This window comes from Apium graveolens, chromosome 4 (assembly GCF_009905375.1).
Source record: "Apium graveolens cultivar Ventura chromosome 4, ASM990537v1, whole genome shotgun sequence".
Classification (NCBI taxonomy): domain Eukaryota; kingdom Viridiplantae; phylum Streptophyta; class Magnoliopsida; order Apiales; family Apiaceae; genus Apium; species Apium graveolens.
In genome coordinates this window covers 92,898,370-92,916,055 of record NC_133650.1, presented here as the reverse complement: position 1 = coordinate 92,916,055, position 17,686 = coordinate 92,898,370, and positions in this window count along the sequence as shown.

Below are 17,686 nucleotides of genomic sequence, written 5' to 3'. Positions count from 1 at the left end.
TGTACTGTGACCCCATAATAAACACACACACCACAAGTTATAGTCTCAGAGATGAATATCCAAAAGTAACACGAGTCATTTTATTCCACAATTATAAACCGTTACACCTTAAAAGGGTTTCTGAATAATTTACATATTCCTTGCCATTATTATAATTCATATTATACATAAGTCTAGTTCATCAATAGTTGAAAACCTAGCCTATTGGTAGCTCCTACCTCAGCTACGGCGGCATCAACGCTTCCAGAAAACTGCGGAACATTTTCTAACCGCTTGCGAATTGGAAGCTTGGTCTTGTTCATCTTTTCTATCTGTTATTGTGTGATGAAAGAAGAAAGAAAGGGTGAGCAACAAGCCCAGCAAAATAATATGTATAATGATTACCAATATATTAGCATTCTCATAGTACTCATGAAAGTCTTGGTCAAGAAGAAATGAACCAAGCTGATATCTTAACGCGACCAAGTCGCAAAATAATTCAGTATATATGTATATATACTTTTCAAAATGTTGGAAGTCCTCTTCCATGCATAATAAACACAGAGTTCCCGTTTATAACTGTATAAAATATCGTTACAAGGTGATCTCATATATCTAACCTTGTCTCAACGTTTTTCCGAAAATCTTTGACATGCACAAGATAATCATTTACTAGATATAAGTTTAAAAGATGAAGTTACAAGATACTCCAATATACTTATATCTTTCCGAATACTACTTGAACTACCACCGTTCAAGTTATAATTAGTTTCAAAAGTTCATCACATAGATGAGAATACAAGATAAGACTTGAATAGATTCAATCTTTGAAATATTATTGAATGAAATGAAGTTACGAGATACTTCATTAAGTCCCGATATATATATATATATATATATATATATATATATATATATATCCATATATATCCATATATATATATCTCTCATACATTTCCTGAAAACCTCTGTCATGTAAAGTATGAACAGAGTTGCAATATCCAATGAATTTTGGAAAGAAAAGAATTTTGGCATAAACCCGATATCTTGCTGATCAGGCAAAGATACCAATAAGTAACCTTTTCTACTAGTAGATGGACGAATTCCCCACTGGTCATCACCCTGGTCGTAATAGGACCTTATGCTGGACTGCCACTCAGCCACTTACGCATTTGATGGACTCCCACTGAGCCACTTACACTTTCATGGACGCCCACTGAGCCCATGTTGCTTATGCCGACTCAATAGATGGACTTACTTCCCGAACGTTGGGTAAGTAATCAATTCATTTATCAAAACAGCAACCTCGTTGCGAATGTAAAATACACCACTGAGCCGGATCCCTCAAGTTTTGAGTGAGTATTTAAATCCCCTTCGAAAGGAAGATCTTAATTATAAAAATGAGTTTTGGGATCCGCTCTAACTTTTAAAATCATTTTGAAGACTCGAAAACATTTTTAAGAATGTTTGGAGTAATGCTGATTTAATAAAGTAAATCAGTCCTGATATATTAGAAAATATCTGAATATTATCATTTAAATAATATTCCCTTAAAGAATAATCTTTATACAAATAATTGAAGTAGAAGTTGTAAAACTTATACTTGAAATGAGTATTAAATAACCAAAGATATACTTATTCGAAAGTACTATCTTTAGTTGAATAATCAAATAAGTTTGATTATCGACACCTTATTCTTTAATAAAATAAAGTATATATCTCAACAAATAATCGGAGTCATAGGTCCTCAAATGAATATTCAAATAATATTCATTAAATAATATAAACTGAGTCATAAGCCCTCGAATGAATATTCGAAATAATATTCATTAGATAAAATAAAAGGAGTCATAAGTCCTCGAATGAATATTTAAAATAATATTCATTAAATAAAATAAAAGGAGTCATAAGTCCTCGAATGAATATTCGAAATAATATTCATTAAACAAAATAAAAGGAGTCATAAGTCCTCGAATGAATATTCGAGTAATATTCATTAAATAATATAAACTTATCGAATGAACCTTATTCGATTAATAGTTTTTTTTTAAAACTATTCATATATATATATATATATATATATTATACTCGGGAGCCGAGCCTCCCGGTTTTAGAAAAAGTTCACCTTTTGATCCCCTATACTAAGGGTATACGCAAATACCGCTTATCTCTAGCATAGGTATTATGCAACGAATAAGCATTTGAACCAACAGATATATATATCAAGAATATGAAACAGGCATACATATATACCATATCACATGCTACAATATATCGCAAGAATTTGCTAATAACAAATATGCATTTATCACAAGATCATGCATATACACATATACATCACAACAACAGTTATACGGGTAGAAAACTTGCCTGAGTGCGCCCGGATAGACTTAAGCTTAGAGTGGGTCCGATAACCTATGAACAACAACATAAGTCGGAATTAAACCCCGATCGCTTAAGAAACTAGACTTTAACCATTTAGAGTCCTAACGCTTGCTTTTGCGCTTAACGATTCACTTACGTCGCTCGAGTACCCTTGGCTCCACCATTTTTAATAAATTAACCATTAAGGGTTTTAAGGAGATTGTTTCACGAGTACCTTACCAACTGCCTAATCCACTTTACATAATTGTTTCATACCCCAATTAGTCATTTAAAGTCCTTAACCAAGGTTTCAAAGTAAGGTGAGGGGTAATGGTTCGGTCGCGAAACGCCGTTACTTAAAACGGTCGTTTCTCCTAAACCGTACATCGGATTCAAACAAACCACATATCAAAACGAAGCTCGTAACATGAACTATCTAATCATGGCAATGGTCAAAACCTAACAGTGATTTTACGGGTCCTGAAGTTAGGAACAAAAACATTCTAAGTAAAATTGGGCATTACGACGGTTATAACTTAGCGATTCCCAAAATTTTATCAAATCCATTCAACACCAAACCACCATCAATCAATCCCAATACAACCATATGACAATATCACTCATCCACCACTTTAAACCATTTAAACAAAGCCCAAATCATACCATGAACCATCAAGAACAACTAGTGCTACTCTTAACTCCCAAAATCAACAAAAGCACTTAACAACTAAGATCTCAACATGACAAAACAACTACTACACTTAATCTATCATTCCATCATCATAATCATTTATATCAAACAATCTTAATACTAAGATCATGAAGAGTTATACCTTCCTTGAAGCTTTTAATCAATGAAAGATCCTTGGAATGTCCATGGAAGCCTTAACATATGCTTAAGCTACCTTGACCTTGCAAATAAAATCAAGAATCAAAAATTTGTTCTTGAAAGTTACTATTCACCCTAAACTAAAATGATTTGTTTGAGATAGAAAGCCTTTGATTCAAGCACTCAAACTACTTGCTCTTCTTAGTTATGAAATATAGGATCCAAAGAAACAAACCTTATAATTTTCCATGGAGTATAGCTTGTGTTTTGAATTTCTAATTCACCATTTTGGTGAAAAATTCGAAATGAAGAAGATGAAAAGGGGGGGGGGGGAGAGAAGCTTGCTTTGTTTTATTGATCTTTGTGCATAAAAGGCTTGGTTGATATCCTTTTGTTTTGTTAATTACCTTTTAACCATGGTAAAATTTGTGTGGCTTGAAATCAACCAACAATACCTTCCCTTTGGTCATGCTTATGTCATCCTCCTATGTCATCTTCCCACACTTGTCATCTTCTTGTTGGTGTGGTGACATCATCATCACTAACCTCTTTGATTAGCTCTTAATTACTTGGCTAATGACCGCTGATCTGTTATACGGTTCGCTTAACTTTCGTTCTCGTTTATCGTTTGAGGGATCATACCCGGGATCTTATTACTTGGGTTTCCTTAACCTTTCTCAATACATCATATTCCTTTTATGATCCTCTTTTATAATCCTTGAATTTAAATCCTTTTTATCCTGTTACCTTATACTCAATTCTTTCGGTATCTGGTGGATTTTCGGGAAAAATCAAAGTGTTCGAATTTGGATTCTGACGATCTTTACATACACTTATATACCATATAGAGTACTAATAAGATCTCAGAATATCAATAAAAGAACCCCTACATAGTGTGGCATGAAAAGTTTTCTCATCCAGCATAATCAGCAAAATCACTATTCATAAGGGTTACAAAAAGTCCAAAATTTTTGGGGTTATTACACCCATTTTATCCTGAGAATCATGCATAAAAACATCACATAAATAAGGGTGCATTAATTATTAAGATCTAAATTATTAAAATTTAATGCACTAACATCTAAACACCATAAGCTTCTGGTACGCCACGATGTGTAACATGTATACCACCTAATTTTGTTTAAATGTTACTTCGGTCCTATTACTAAACAATATGCCACGTTGGGGTGGACTATATTATTTTTCATAGCTAAGTGTATACCATCATCAAATCTTAAATTATTCGAAATCTATGGAACTTGGTACGCCACGATGGGTGGTGTGTATACCTTCCAATATTCGTAATTTTGCCTTGAATAGAATACTTCAATTCAATATTCATCAATGGTTTGATTTCCAGGTAGTGGAGGAGTCACATCGGTCTCGCTTAAAACCCACAGCCTTACAAGTTCGATAAACCCGTTTTTGACAAAATCGCCCCAAATCAGAAATAAAGAAAATCCGTATTTATTCCTTTCAAAATTTATTAATTTAAAAAGTTTGTTCTAGTAATTTCTATAACATTCTAGACATCACAAATTCCATGCCACGATGGGTGACGTATATATAATTTATATTCGTCTTTATGTTAAATTACCTACAACCAATAATGGAGACCATGGGATTTAATTTCATATTAATTCCCTCTCCCACTTAGAATTTTTTTTATTAAAATTGAGGAATTTTAAAATTAAATGGGGCCCTATATTGTTATAATTATGTCTAATCATGCATTCAAAATACACACATAATTTTAGCAACATATAACATTTAATTAAAGCAATAAATAAATTTTATGTTCATGTCGTCCTAATTAAGTTAAACATGCAATTTTAAAAGAATTACACACATAATTAATGACATACATAATCAATAAATTAAAGCAATAATTAAAATTTAATGGAAAAAATTAAAATAAATTTTCCACTATTATGGCCCTTGAAAAAAAATCCAGCTCTAAAAAAAAATCTGCCCCAAGCGCGCCCCGACGCCCCTAGCAGCCCCAGCAGCCCCAGCAGCCCCAGCAGTCCCAGCTGCCGCAGCAGCCCCAGCAGCCCCAGCAGTCCCAGCTGCCGCAGCAGCCCCAGCAGTCCCAGTTGCCGCAGCGGCCGCAGCGCGCGCGCCTGTTGCTTTTCTGTGAGTTTTGTTTTGATTTTGTTCGATCCAAACATCAACAGCAGCCCCTTGTAATCGCATAGCGGAACAAAAAACTACCGGAATTGATTTCCGATCGCACATAACTATTACAAAATACCCGGAATAATTACAAAAAAAATAGATCTAATACAAAACTAATTTTGTAAAATCTATTCTAACACGATCAACCCTCATGTAAATTACAACCACGATTAAACCACGTGGAAACCAAAACAAAAATTAACCATGATTAAACCACGTGGGATCCAAACACATAATTAAAATATACATGGCCATAATAGTGGATTAACAACCTGCATCAAAACTAATACAAGCAAAACACTATATACACGCATATATAATTACGACATGGACATTATATCATAAAACGTAGAACCCATTACCAGGCTCTTGATACCAATTGTTGGGAACCACAGACTTAGGGTGTTACTACGTTTTACGATAAAGATTACGAAAAGAGGATTACCTTGTTAATGGTTGATTCCACGCTCTTCTATTGTATTCCCAAATTCCCTTGAGCGAAGTGTGGCCTCCGTCTTCTCAAGTTATCCTCTCTTCTTGCTCCTTGGTGGCTACAATATGTTTTCACACAATTCCAAGCAAGAAGAGAATAAGAATATATATAGGCTACAATAGGGACCATGGATAATTAGGTTGGGCCTTCTAATTACATCTTGAGCCTAGCCCAATGTAATTAAATATTAATTCAATCCACTAAAGAATTAATATTTGCACTACCTTTCCTAATACCGTAATTTAATTAATTCGGTTCCAATATTATTTGCTTATTAAATTCCCCATGTTTAAAATATCATATGTCCATTAATTAAATAAATTACTGATAATTTATTTAATTAATATCTTTTATCCTTGATCATCCACTCAACCTTTATTTAATTATGCCAGAATAAATTCCACCTGTAGGGTTTCACATAATTAAATCTTTTTGAGCTTTCAAGGGGACATCATTAACCCGAATATTATCAGGACATGGATTCCTTCAATAAATAATATCCACCATGTATATAATTCCATCACCCAAAATATAATGATATTATTCAAAAGATTTATTTCATATATAAATCAAAGCATGTAAATAATATACACGTGTCAATTACTATTTCCGGATTAAGAACCTAAGCATTAATAATAACATAGAATCTTAGTTCTCCTTCTTAATCAGTATTAAGGGAACAATTCTAAATTTGATCCTGTTCAATATACACAAAGTATTCTAGTATTATTTATTAGTCAATATAAACTAATCTAAATAATACTACAGCCATACCAGTGGATTGTCCAACACCACCTGTGCTGTGAACCTTATTATATTATATAACCGTATTTAACAATCTAATATTTTGTATCCCATTTGATACTAGATTGTTCACAATATATAATATTAGAGAACATGTAAACATTCAAATGATTCTCAAATAAACTGGCCAGAAATAAATGTACATACTTCAAATAAATATTTTCAGTATACACTAACACATAGGGGCCGTCACCAATCTTTGCCTCAGTTCTAAAAAGCTGTTCTCGCATTTCTCCGTCCATTCGAACTTCTCAGTCTTACGAGTAAGCCCCGTTAAAGGGGCTACTATCTTTACAAACTTGAACGAACCTCAGGTAGTGACCGGCCAATCCTACCTCTGGTAGTTTCCCTAACCATGGTCATCAATTCCTCAGTGGTCCTTTATTCATTCTTGTCAGGATCCTCCACGGGATCCTCCTCAGCAACAATCCCTTCTAGGACAACATCCTCAACCGCTACATCCTCAATATGAACATCATCCGGTCCTGCGTTAGGATGCTCTATCGGATCCACAATCCGATCTCCAATTAGTAATAAAACATCATCGTGTTATTGCTCCTCAACCTCAGGGTTCGGAATCCCGCTACCATATACGATAACGAACTACGCTTCTATCACGATATTTATAAGGGTTCCCATAAGGGTTTTAACTATCAGTACTACGTTAGGTAGTCCGACTATGAACTTGGCAAGAGTTCTTATTATCTTAGTGAACTTATTATCTTAACGCCACATCATCTTTGAGGTTTATAACGCTTAGCTCTGATACCATTTCTGTAACACCCCCAAATCCGGGGTCAGGGATCCGGGTTATCACGAGTTCCATTTCCCTTAATAACACTCAATATTTATAAACGACCAACTACTGCGTACTGTGACCCCACAATATACACACACACCACAAGTTATAGTCTCAGAGATGAATACCAAAAATAACACAAGTCATTTTATTCCACAATTATAAACCATTACACCTTAAAAGGGTTTCTGAATAAATTTACATATTCTTTGCCATTATTACAATTCATAAGTATGCATAAGTCTGGTACATCAAAAGTTGAAAGCCTAGCCTATTGGTAGTTCCTACCTCAGCTACAACGACATCAACGTCTACAGGAAACTGCAGAACGTTTCCTATCCGCTCACGAATTGGGAGCTTGGTCATGTTCATCTTGTCTATCTGTTGTTGTGTGATGAAAGAAGAAAGAAAGGGTGAGCAACAAGCCCACCAAAATAATATGTATAATGATTTACAATATATGAGCATCCTCATAGTACTCATGAAAGTCTTGGTCAAGTAAAAATGAACCAAGTTTGATATCTTATCGTGACCAAGTCACAAAATATTCAGTATATATGTATATATACTTTTCAAAATCTTGGAAGTCCTCTTCCATGCATAATATACACAAAGTTCCAGTTTATAACTGTATAAAAATATCGTTGCAAGGTGATCTCATATATAACATTGTCTCAACGTTTTTGTGAAAATCTTTGCCATGCATAAGATAATCATTAACCAGATATAAGTTGAAAAGATGAAATTACAAGATACTCTAATATACTTATATCTTTTCCGAAAACTACTTGAACTACCACCGTTCAAGGTATAATCAGTTTCAAAAGTTCATCACATAGATGAGACTACATGAAAAGACTTTGATAGATTCAATCTTTGAAATATCATTATAAATAATGAAGTTACGAGATACTTCATTAAATCTCAATATATATATACACCTATATATATATACATTTCATACACTCCTTGAAAACCTCTGTTATGAAAATTATAAACAGAGTTGTAATATCCAATGAATTTGGAAAGGAGAAAACCTTGGCATAAACCTGATATCTTGTTGATCAGGCAAAGATACCAATACGTAATATTTTCTACTAGTAGATGGACGAATTCCCCACTAGTCATCACCCTGGCCATATTAGGACCTATGCTGGACTGCCACTCAGCCACTTATGTATTGATGGACTCCCACTGAGCCGCTTACACTGTTGGATATATTACAAACTATCACTGTGAGAATTACTTATGACACATGTTGAATATATTTGAGATGTCATGTCTAATATGTTTCATGTTTAGTTTTCAGATCTTAACTAACAGGAAATATCAGTTCTTGCTGGAATCAGGACTTACAGGAAGTCATGACTTAAGGATATCAGGACTTAGATTATCAGAAGATAATATCAGAAGATGGATATCAGAACTTAAGTATCGGAGGACTAACAGTTAAGGAAGGAAGCTGATTTACAGGAAAAAAGATCGAGACTAATACAAAAAGAAGATATGCATGGAAATAGTTAGAGGACTAGAAGAATTATATGAGATATCTGATTGATATATTTTAGAAGACAGAATTATATTTCATATCAATTAGAAGTTATCTTGTAACTGTGTGTCTATGTAAACATAGACATAGGTTTACTCTATAAGAGTTACGATCATCGAGAAGATCATACAATTGTAACCTAACAACTCTCGTGATATTTGCTCATCACTAAGAGAGAACAGTTCTATTGTAACAGAGTTTATTATATCGAATACATCTATTTTCTGTTACTTGTGCTTTAAATCGATTTGATTGTATTCTACACTGTATTCAACCCCCTTCTAAAGTGTTGTGTGACCTAACAAGTGGTATCAGAGCCTATCTGTTAACACAAATACAGTAAAGATCCAAAATAATCATGTCTGAAGAAGCAGAAAATCCAATCAAGCCTGCCAAAACTGAAGAAACTCCAAAGACTCAAACCCACAGTCGATATGAGACTATCAGGGTTCCCATGCTGAGACCTTCTAAGTATCCCATATGGAAAGTGAAGATGGCTATGTTTCTGGAAGCTACAAATCCAGAATACCTTTACAGAATTTATGAAGGACAGCATAAGCCAACCAAGCTCTCTGTTGTAGTTGCAGATCAGCCAGCGAAGACCATACCAAAGGAGAAAAGTGAATACATAGTTGAAAATATCTCATCTATTGCCAAGGATGCAAATGTAAGGCATTTGCTACATAGTACCATTGATAATGTCATGTCAAATAGGGTAATTCAATGCAAGACTGTAAAGGAGATACATGATGCTTTTGATACAAGGTGTCAAGGAACTGATGCAATCAAGAAAAACAGGAGGACTATACTCACTCAAGAGTATGAGCACTTTGACTCAAAAAGTGATGAGTCATTAAATGACTTATATGACAGATTTGTCAAACTCTTGAATGATCTGTCACTGGTGGACAAGGAATATGACATTGAAGATTCAAATCTAAAATTCCTTTTAGCTCTTCCTAAAAATTGGGATTTGAAAGCTACTATTATAAGAGACAGCTATGCTCTTGATGAAACTACTCTTGATGAAATTTATGGAATGCTCAAGACTTATGAATTTGAGATGGATCAAAGAAGCAAGAGACATGGGATAAAGTCAAGGACAGTTGCTCTTAATGCTGAGGAGGAATCCCCCAAAGTGGTTGTCTCAAAGAAAGGAAAATGAAAGGCTCTCATCATAAAGTCTAATTCAGAATCATCAAGTTCTGATGATGATGATTCAGAAACTGAAAGTCTACCTGAAGTAGATGATGATGAAGAGATGATGAAGCTGTGTGCTCTTATGGTGAAGGGTATCACAAAGATAGCCTACAAGAAATTCAGAAGGGGAAAGAAGTTTTCCAAGAAAGGTAGAAGTTCTGATAAGAAGGGCTTCAGAAAATCTGAAGGCAAAGAAGGAAAGTCTGATAGAGGAGATTACTCAAATGTCAAATGCTACAACTGTGGTGAGAAAGGCCACATATCTCCTGACTGCAAAAAAGGAAAGAGTGACAAAGGCAAGGCTCTTGTCACAAAGAAGAAAAGCTGGACAAACACTTCAGATTCTGAAGATGAGAAGAACTATACCTTGATGGCAAATGCTGATAGCAGTTCTGATGCTACTGAGTTAAAGGGCAATAGGAAGAACATCCTAGTTCTGGACAGTAAATGTTCAGGACATATGACTGGAAATAAAACCCTGCTATCAGACTTTGTGGAGAAAGCTGGCCTGGGAGTTTCTTATGGAGATGGCAATATTGGAAAAACTATGGGATATGGCAAGATCAATCTTGGGAATGTCATCATTGAAACAGTAGCTCTTGTCTCAGGACTTAAACACAATCTGTTGAGTATAAGTCAAATCTGTGACAAAGGTTATCTTGTGGATTTCTTTGAAGAACACTGTGAAGTTATAAGCAATTCTACAGGCAAAGTGGTTCTGAAAGGTTACAGGCATGGTAACATTTATGAAGCCAGACTTTCAACAAGTACTGATGGTTCTACAATCTGTCTGTTGAGTAGAGCATCAATTGAAGAAAGCTGGAATTGGCACAAGAAACTCTCTCATTTAAATTTTAATAATATAAATGAACTTGTAAAGAAAGATCTTGTGAGAGGACTGCCAAAAACAGTATTTGCTCCTGATGGCCTTTGTGATTCATGTCAGAAGGCAAAACAAAGAAAATCATCTTTCAAGAGCAAAACTGAGTCATCAATTCTTGAGCCTTATCACCTACTGCATGTTAATATATTTGGTCCAGTCAATGTCATGTCTATTGCAAAGAAGAAATATGCTATGATTATAATGGATGAGTTCACAAGATACACTTGAGTGTATTTCTTGCACAAGAAGATTGAAACAACATCTACTCTAACTGATCATGTCAAATAGTTGGTTAAATTGATCAAAGATTCTGTTAAAATAATAAGGAGTGATAATGGCACTGAGTTCAAGAATTTAATCATGGAAGAGTTCAGCAAAGATCATGGAATCAAACAGGAATTTTATGCACCTGAAACTTCACAACAAAATGGAGTTGTAGAAAGAAATAATAGGACTCTCATTGAAGCTGCATGAATAATGCTTGATGAAGCAAAGCTACCAACCTATTTTTGGGCTGAAGCTGTGCAGACTGCTTGTTTTACACAAAATGCTACACTCATAAACAAGCATAGAAAAACACCATATGAGATGGTGAAGAAAAAGAAGCCAAATCTGAAATACTTTCATGTATTTGGTTGCAAGTGTTTTGTTCTTAAGACTCATCCTGAACAGCTGTCAAAATTTGATCTAAAAGCTGATGAAGGAATTTTTTTTGGATATCCACTTTCCACAAAAGCCTTCAGAGTCTACAATTTAAGAACAAGAGTTGTCATGGAATCTATCAATGTCTCTTTTGATGATAAGAAGATTACTGGACTTGAAGATTTTGACAATCATGATCAGTTGAGATTTGAGAATGAAGATTTAAATTCTGATTCTGTAAATTTTGATGACTTAAATCCTGATCCTGTAAGTTCTGATGGATTAAGTTCTGATGTCATTGAAACTGTGGTAACAACTCCAAAGAAAAATGCAACTGTCCAGGGGGAGCAAGCTGAAGATCTTACCACATCCTAAGACTCTCGAGAAGCATCAGAACCTGTCACTGGCTCTTTAAGTTCTGATTCGTCTAGTTCTGATGAGCCAAATTCTGATAATTTTGGAAGCTCTGATTCTTCAACTCCTGAAAAATCAAAATTCAAATTCTGAAGTCTTAGAGAGCATAACTACAGGGGGTGTATTAGAAAATGCTGATGGAGACAACATGGATCATGGGGGAGGATCCAGTTCTAGAGATCAACTTCCATCTACAAGGAAATAGACTAAAGCACACACACCTGATTTAATCATTGGAGATCCAGTTCTGTATGTGAAAAGTGCTTTTTTCAATGGAGAATTGGAAGGAGAGGTATATGTTGAACAACCTCCAGGCTTTGTAGATCCTAAATTTCCCAATCATGTCTACAGGTTTGACAAAGCACTTTATGGCCTTAAGCAAGCTCCAAGAGCATGGTATGAGACATTAACTCAATTCCTTCTGGAAAGTGGATTTCACAGAGGCACAATTGACAAGACTTTATTCTACCTCAACCATGGAAATGACTTACTTTTGGTACAGATATATGTTGATGATATCATATTTGGTTCTACTAATTCTAAACTGTGTGAGAAGTTTGCAAAGCTAATGCAGTCAAAATATCAAATGAGTATGATGGGAGAACTCAGCTATTTTCTGGGCCTTCAAGTCAAGCAAACTGAAGAACACACTTTTATCTGTCAATCCAAGTACACCAGAAATTTACTGAAGAAATTTGGAATGCAAGATTGTTCAACTGCATCCACTCACATGGCCACTGCAACCAAGTTAGATAAGGATACTGATAAATCAGTAGATATTACTAACTACAGAGGTATGATTGGCTCCTTACTCTATCTAACTGCAAGTAGACCTGATATCATGTATGCTACCTGTCTTTGTGCAAGATTTCAGGCTGATCCAAGAGAACCTCACTTAATAGCTGTGAAAAGAATTTTCAAGTACCGTAAGGGTACAGCTGATCTAGGATTGTGGTATCCTAAGGAATCAGATTTTAAGCTAATTGGTTACTCAGATGCAGATTTTGCAGGATGCAAAATAGAGAGGAAAAGCACTAGTGGAAGCTGCCTATTTCTTGGAGGCAGATTGGTTTCTTGGTTTAGCAAGAAATAAAAGTCAATTTCCACATGAATTGCAGATGCAGAATATATTGCTGCAGGAAGCTGTTGTGCACAGATTCTTTGGATGAAGAATCCGTTACTGGATTATGGGTTAGAATTTTCTAAAATCCCTATTTACTGTGATAATCAAAGTGATATTGCTATGACAGATAATCAAGTTCAACACTCAATGACAAAGCACATCAGCATTAGGTACCATTTCATAAGGGAACATGTGGATGAAGGTACAGTGGAATTTTATTTTGTTCCAACAGATCAACAGCTAGCAGATATCTTCACAAAACCACTATGTGAAGCTACTTTTATAAGATTGGTAAATGAACTTGGAATGGTTTCAGGTTCTTTCTCTAAATCTGCTTATTTTTTATTCTCATGCATCAGACTTTATGATCAGTGTTTACATATTATATTATCTATATGTAATATGTGCTTAATTTGAAAATTCATTAAATGTTGATTGTTATCTGATGTGGATTTATATACTCTGATAAGTGTTTTGAATGTTCTGTGGCTATTCAATCCAATGAGGATAACTGTGCTAGATGCTGACCTAGTAGTCTTTAACATACTAGAAATCCCATGTTTGAATTAGTTGTTTATGTGGAAACTCATTAACACAAGCAGATTCTGATATTGATCTTAGTCAAGTTTACTTTGTGTATCTTATTACTAAGTCACAAACTAGATTCTTGTTTCTTATCTGTCAAATTCTGATGTCAGTAAATCTTAAGAATGAACTAAGTGTTGATAAGCCTCATTTATCAAAAGAAAATAAAAGAAAAGAATAAAATTCAGGTACTCCTTTGAGATCTAGAGTAAAAAATGTGGAAGGGAAGACCCAAGTGCATTGCTGGTATTAAGTAATATGCATTAGAAAAGCAAAAAAGTTTCTTGGTGACTTTTCACACTCTATGATTTCTGGAGAAATACTCTGATAACAGCATAAATTCTGATAAGCAGTCGTGACTCACTTACACTGAAAAGCCACTGTAAAAAGGAATTTCAAAAGATGCATAAAATGAGCACAAACAGTTGAGGTGGACTCTTGTATAAATTTGTTCTATAGTAGACATCAGGACTGATGACAGATTTTAAGCATTTTTCTTAGTTAAAATCCTTATTTCTAAGATGTACTGAAGTTTATCAGACTTTAATCTTTATGTGATATTTTTCTGAATGCACACACTTTCACTCCATATGAATGATGACAATTATTGTGGTGATTAAGTTGTTTTTGACAAACAGTTAAGTGTTATTTGCATAAATTCTGAGGACAAGTTCTGATGGATGTTTTGATGTTTAAACTCTGAAGAAAATAAGTCAGTATTTGTATGAAGAATCACAGAACAAGATATTCACTTTTTGAGTACATAAGCCATGTTCTGATGACTGTTAAAATCTGATATAAGTTAAGTTCTGATATTAAATCCTGATGGAATCCTTGATGCTTTCGTGGCATTTTTTTTACTTGACTTATTTGTGATAATATCTGAAACAATCATATTTAAATCAGAATAAATTTGGGTGAGATAAAAACAGTCATAATCATTATGGGTTAGGGGTTAACTTGTATGTCCTGAAAAACTGCATGTGCACGGTAATTATTGCTTATTTTACGTGCCCATTAACTCCTACTCTAACCGTTTATTGACTGTTCACACGGTGCCAGGTGTAAAGTGTATCCCATGCTTCAAAAATATAACTATTGAGTGGAGAGAGTATATATATGGGAGTTAAAAGATTTTCTAATCTTTTACTTACTTTTCTATTCTTAATCTCTTTTACTTTCTCTCTCTCTCTAATATTCTCTGAAACGTTTTCTTTCAGGACTTTTAACAAACACTTTGCAAGCACTCTCTTTCTCATTTAATTTCTTATAGAGATGGCACCAAAAGACGTACTTTTCAATGGAGCTAAGTTTGTTCCTAACAACTACTCCGCCATTCTTAGCAAGGCCGAAGCTCCATCGGAACTTCATTTCATTCAGGATTTTCTTGCTAATTCTGATATTGGGTACGCTCTGACCCAACCTGATGCAATCTCTGGAACTCAAGTGCTGGAGTCCTGGAGAAGTGGAGTATATGATGATGGTGGTGCTCAAGGGACCCCAAGTATAATCTTTACAACTGGGGAGGATGAGCATGTTGTAACTTTGGCTACATTACGCCAAGCACTACAGTTGCCTGAAAATAAAGCCTATACAACTATTAAGGAGCCTATTCTTCAAAATATGATGACTAGTCTGGGGTATGGAAAGACATTGGCAAAGCTGGGTCAATTGAAGAGACCTTACATAAAGAAGGAATGGAGTTTCTTCTTTGACTGCATCACCAAGGCTTTTACAAACAAATGTTCTAACTTCGATGCAATCCCCATATTCAGTCAACAAATCGGGTATGCTCTCATTAATCAAACTGATTTTGATTATGCAAGTGTTGTCTTAGGTTTCATTGGGGATAGGATGACAGAAGACAAAAATACTGTTTATTTTGCTAGATTCTGTCAGCTTATTTATAGTTTTTGTTGTGATGATAAGCCCCAATCAACTAGTGAAATAATTCAATCATTCAGACTAGCTAAAAGAGTTTTTAATGACTTATTATCTACTGATAATAAGAAGGTTGTGTTAAGACCCCTCCGAGTTCCTTTATCTGTTAGACAAGCCTTAATGACCTATGATCCAGTTAAATACACTGCACTATATTCTGATGTCCAACCATCAGAACCTCTACCATCAGCACCTACCACCTCTACACAAACACCTCAAACTTCTCAAACATCAGCACAAACAACCAGACCTTCATCTTCCAAACCTTCTAAGAGGACAAAGTCTGTTTCTCAACCTCCACAAAAGAGAAGGAAGATGATTCTCAGAGATGAGTCTGAGAGTGAAGAGGAAACAATTGAAGCACGAGTTCATGCATCTGAACCTGTGATAATTGAATCTGAGAATGTTACTTCTCAGAAAGAGAAAGCAGCACAAAATTCTGATACTTTGAAAAGGAAATCTGTAAATTCTGATGCTGCTGAAGCAACTCCTTTATTGGCGAGGAGATTGAAGAAAATGAAGGCTAGGAGATATTTGGCTAAGGCTATATCAGAAGATACTGAAGAAGCTGAGGAAGGGGATCAGGAATCTCTAATCTCACAAGAACCAATTATCATTGAAGCCCTTCCAGCTCAAGCCAAAGACACTGCTAATGACACAGCTGTTACCCCTTCTGTCTCTCCTATTAAAGCTACATATGATGCTAAAGAACAAACTGACAATTCTGAAATAGATATTCATAATTTGAATATACCTGGCGTTCTTTATCTGGAAGTTCCATCTACATCAAAGACACAAGCTCTGGAGATAAATTCTGCTGATCAGAATTTAGATGATGTTATTACTGAATCTCCAGTTGCTTCACACACTGTTGAGCTATCAGAACAGAATGAGTCTTCCTCAAGTTCTGATGACAGTGTTTCTATTGAGACTCCAGTACCTACTCTGGGCAAGGACGAATTGGTGAAGAAATTTGTTGTAAAGGAAGCACCTATTCCTTGGGAGGATACTCACAGAGGTGTTGAGTGGACCAAGAAGTGGAATGAATCAGATTTTATTCCATGTTCTAAAGTTCTGACTGAGCATATTGCAAAAGCTGATGAGTTGCTCACAAATGCTGATTTCAAGACACAACTCAAGATCACAGCTCTATCTACAAAACATCTTCAAGGTCTACATACTTCTACTCATAAAAAGGTTTATACACTCAGGGAACAAGCTGATAAGCTAAATCTACAGATCAAGCTTGACAAGAACAGGTATATCAGACCTATTTCTGAAAAAGTTGCAGCCATTGAGAAAACTCAAGAGAAGCAACAAACCCAAATTGCTGAGGTTCTGGCTAATCAAGCTTCTCAGAAAGCTCAATTGGATGAAATCCAATCTTTAGTTGAACTTCTTCTTTCTCTCTTACTTCCTGATGATGCCAAAAAGGGGGAGAAGGTAGTTAAGTCCAAATTCTCACCTACTCAAGAACTGAAGAAAAAGGATGATAAAGGTGATGACCAGGGAAACTCTGAAAAGAGCAGAGGTCAAAGAAAAGTTCAAGGAAAATCTTCTATTCAGAACAAGTCAAGTTCTGATGTTGTGAATGCTCAAAGACTGAAGTCAATTGGTGATAAGCAAAGTCTGATGTCAAGTTCTGATATTCTGATTAAGTCAGGATCTGAAGACTCTCAGAGGTTTTTGCAAACTCTGAAGTTAAAAGGGAAGCAAACTACTGTTTATTACAAAGATCCTAAAATACAGACACTTGATGAGGAGATAGCAAGAAGATTATTTCTGAAACACAATCCAGGAATGGATTTAGAAACTCTCAAGGAGGAAGAAGCTAGATTTGCTGCTGAGAAGACAAATCCTAAGTTTAAAGCTTCTGATGCAAAGAAACCTCCAAGGCCTAAGA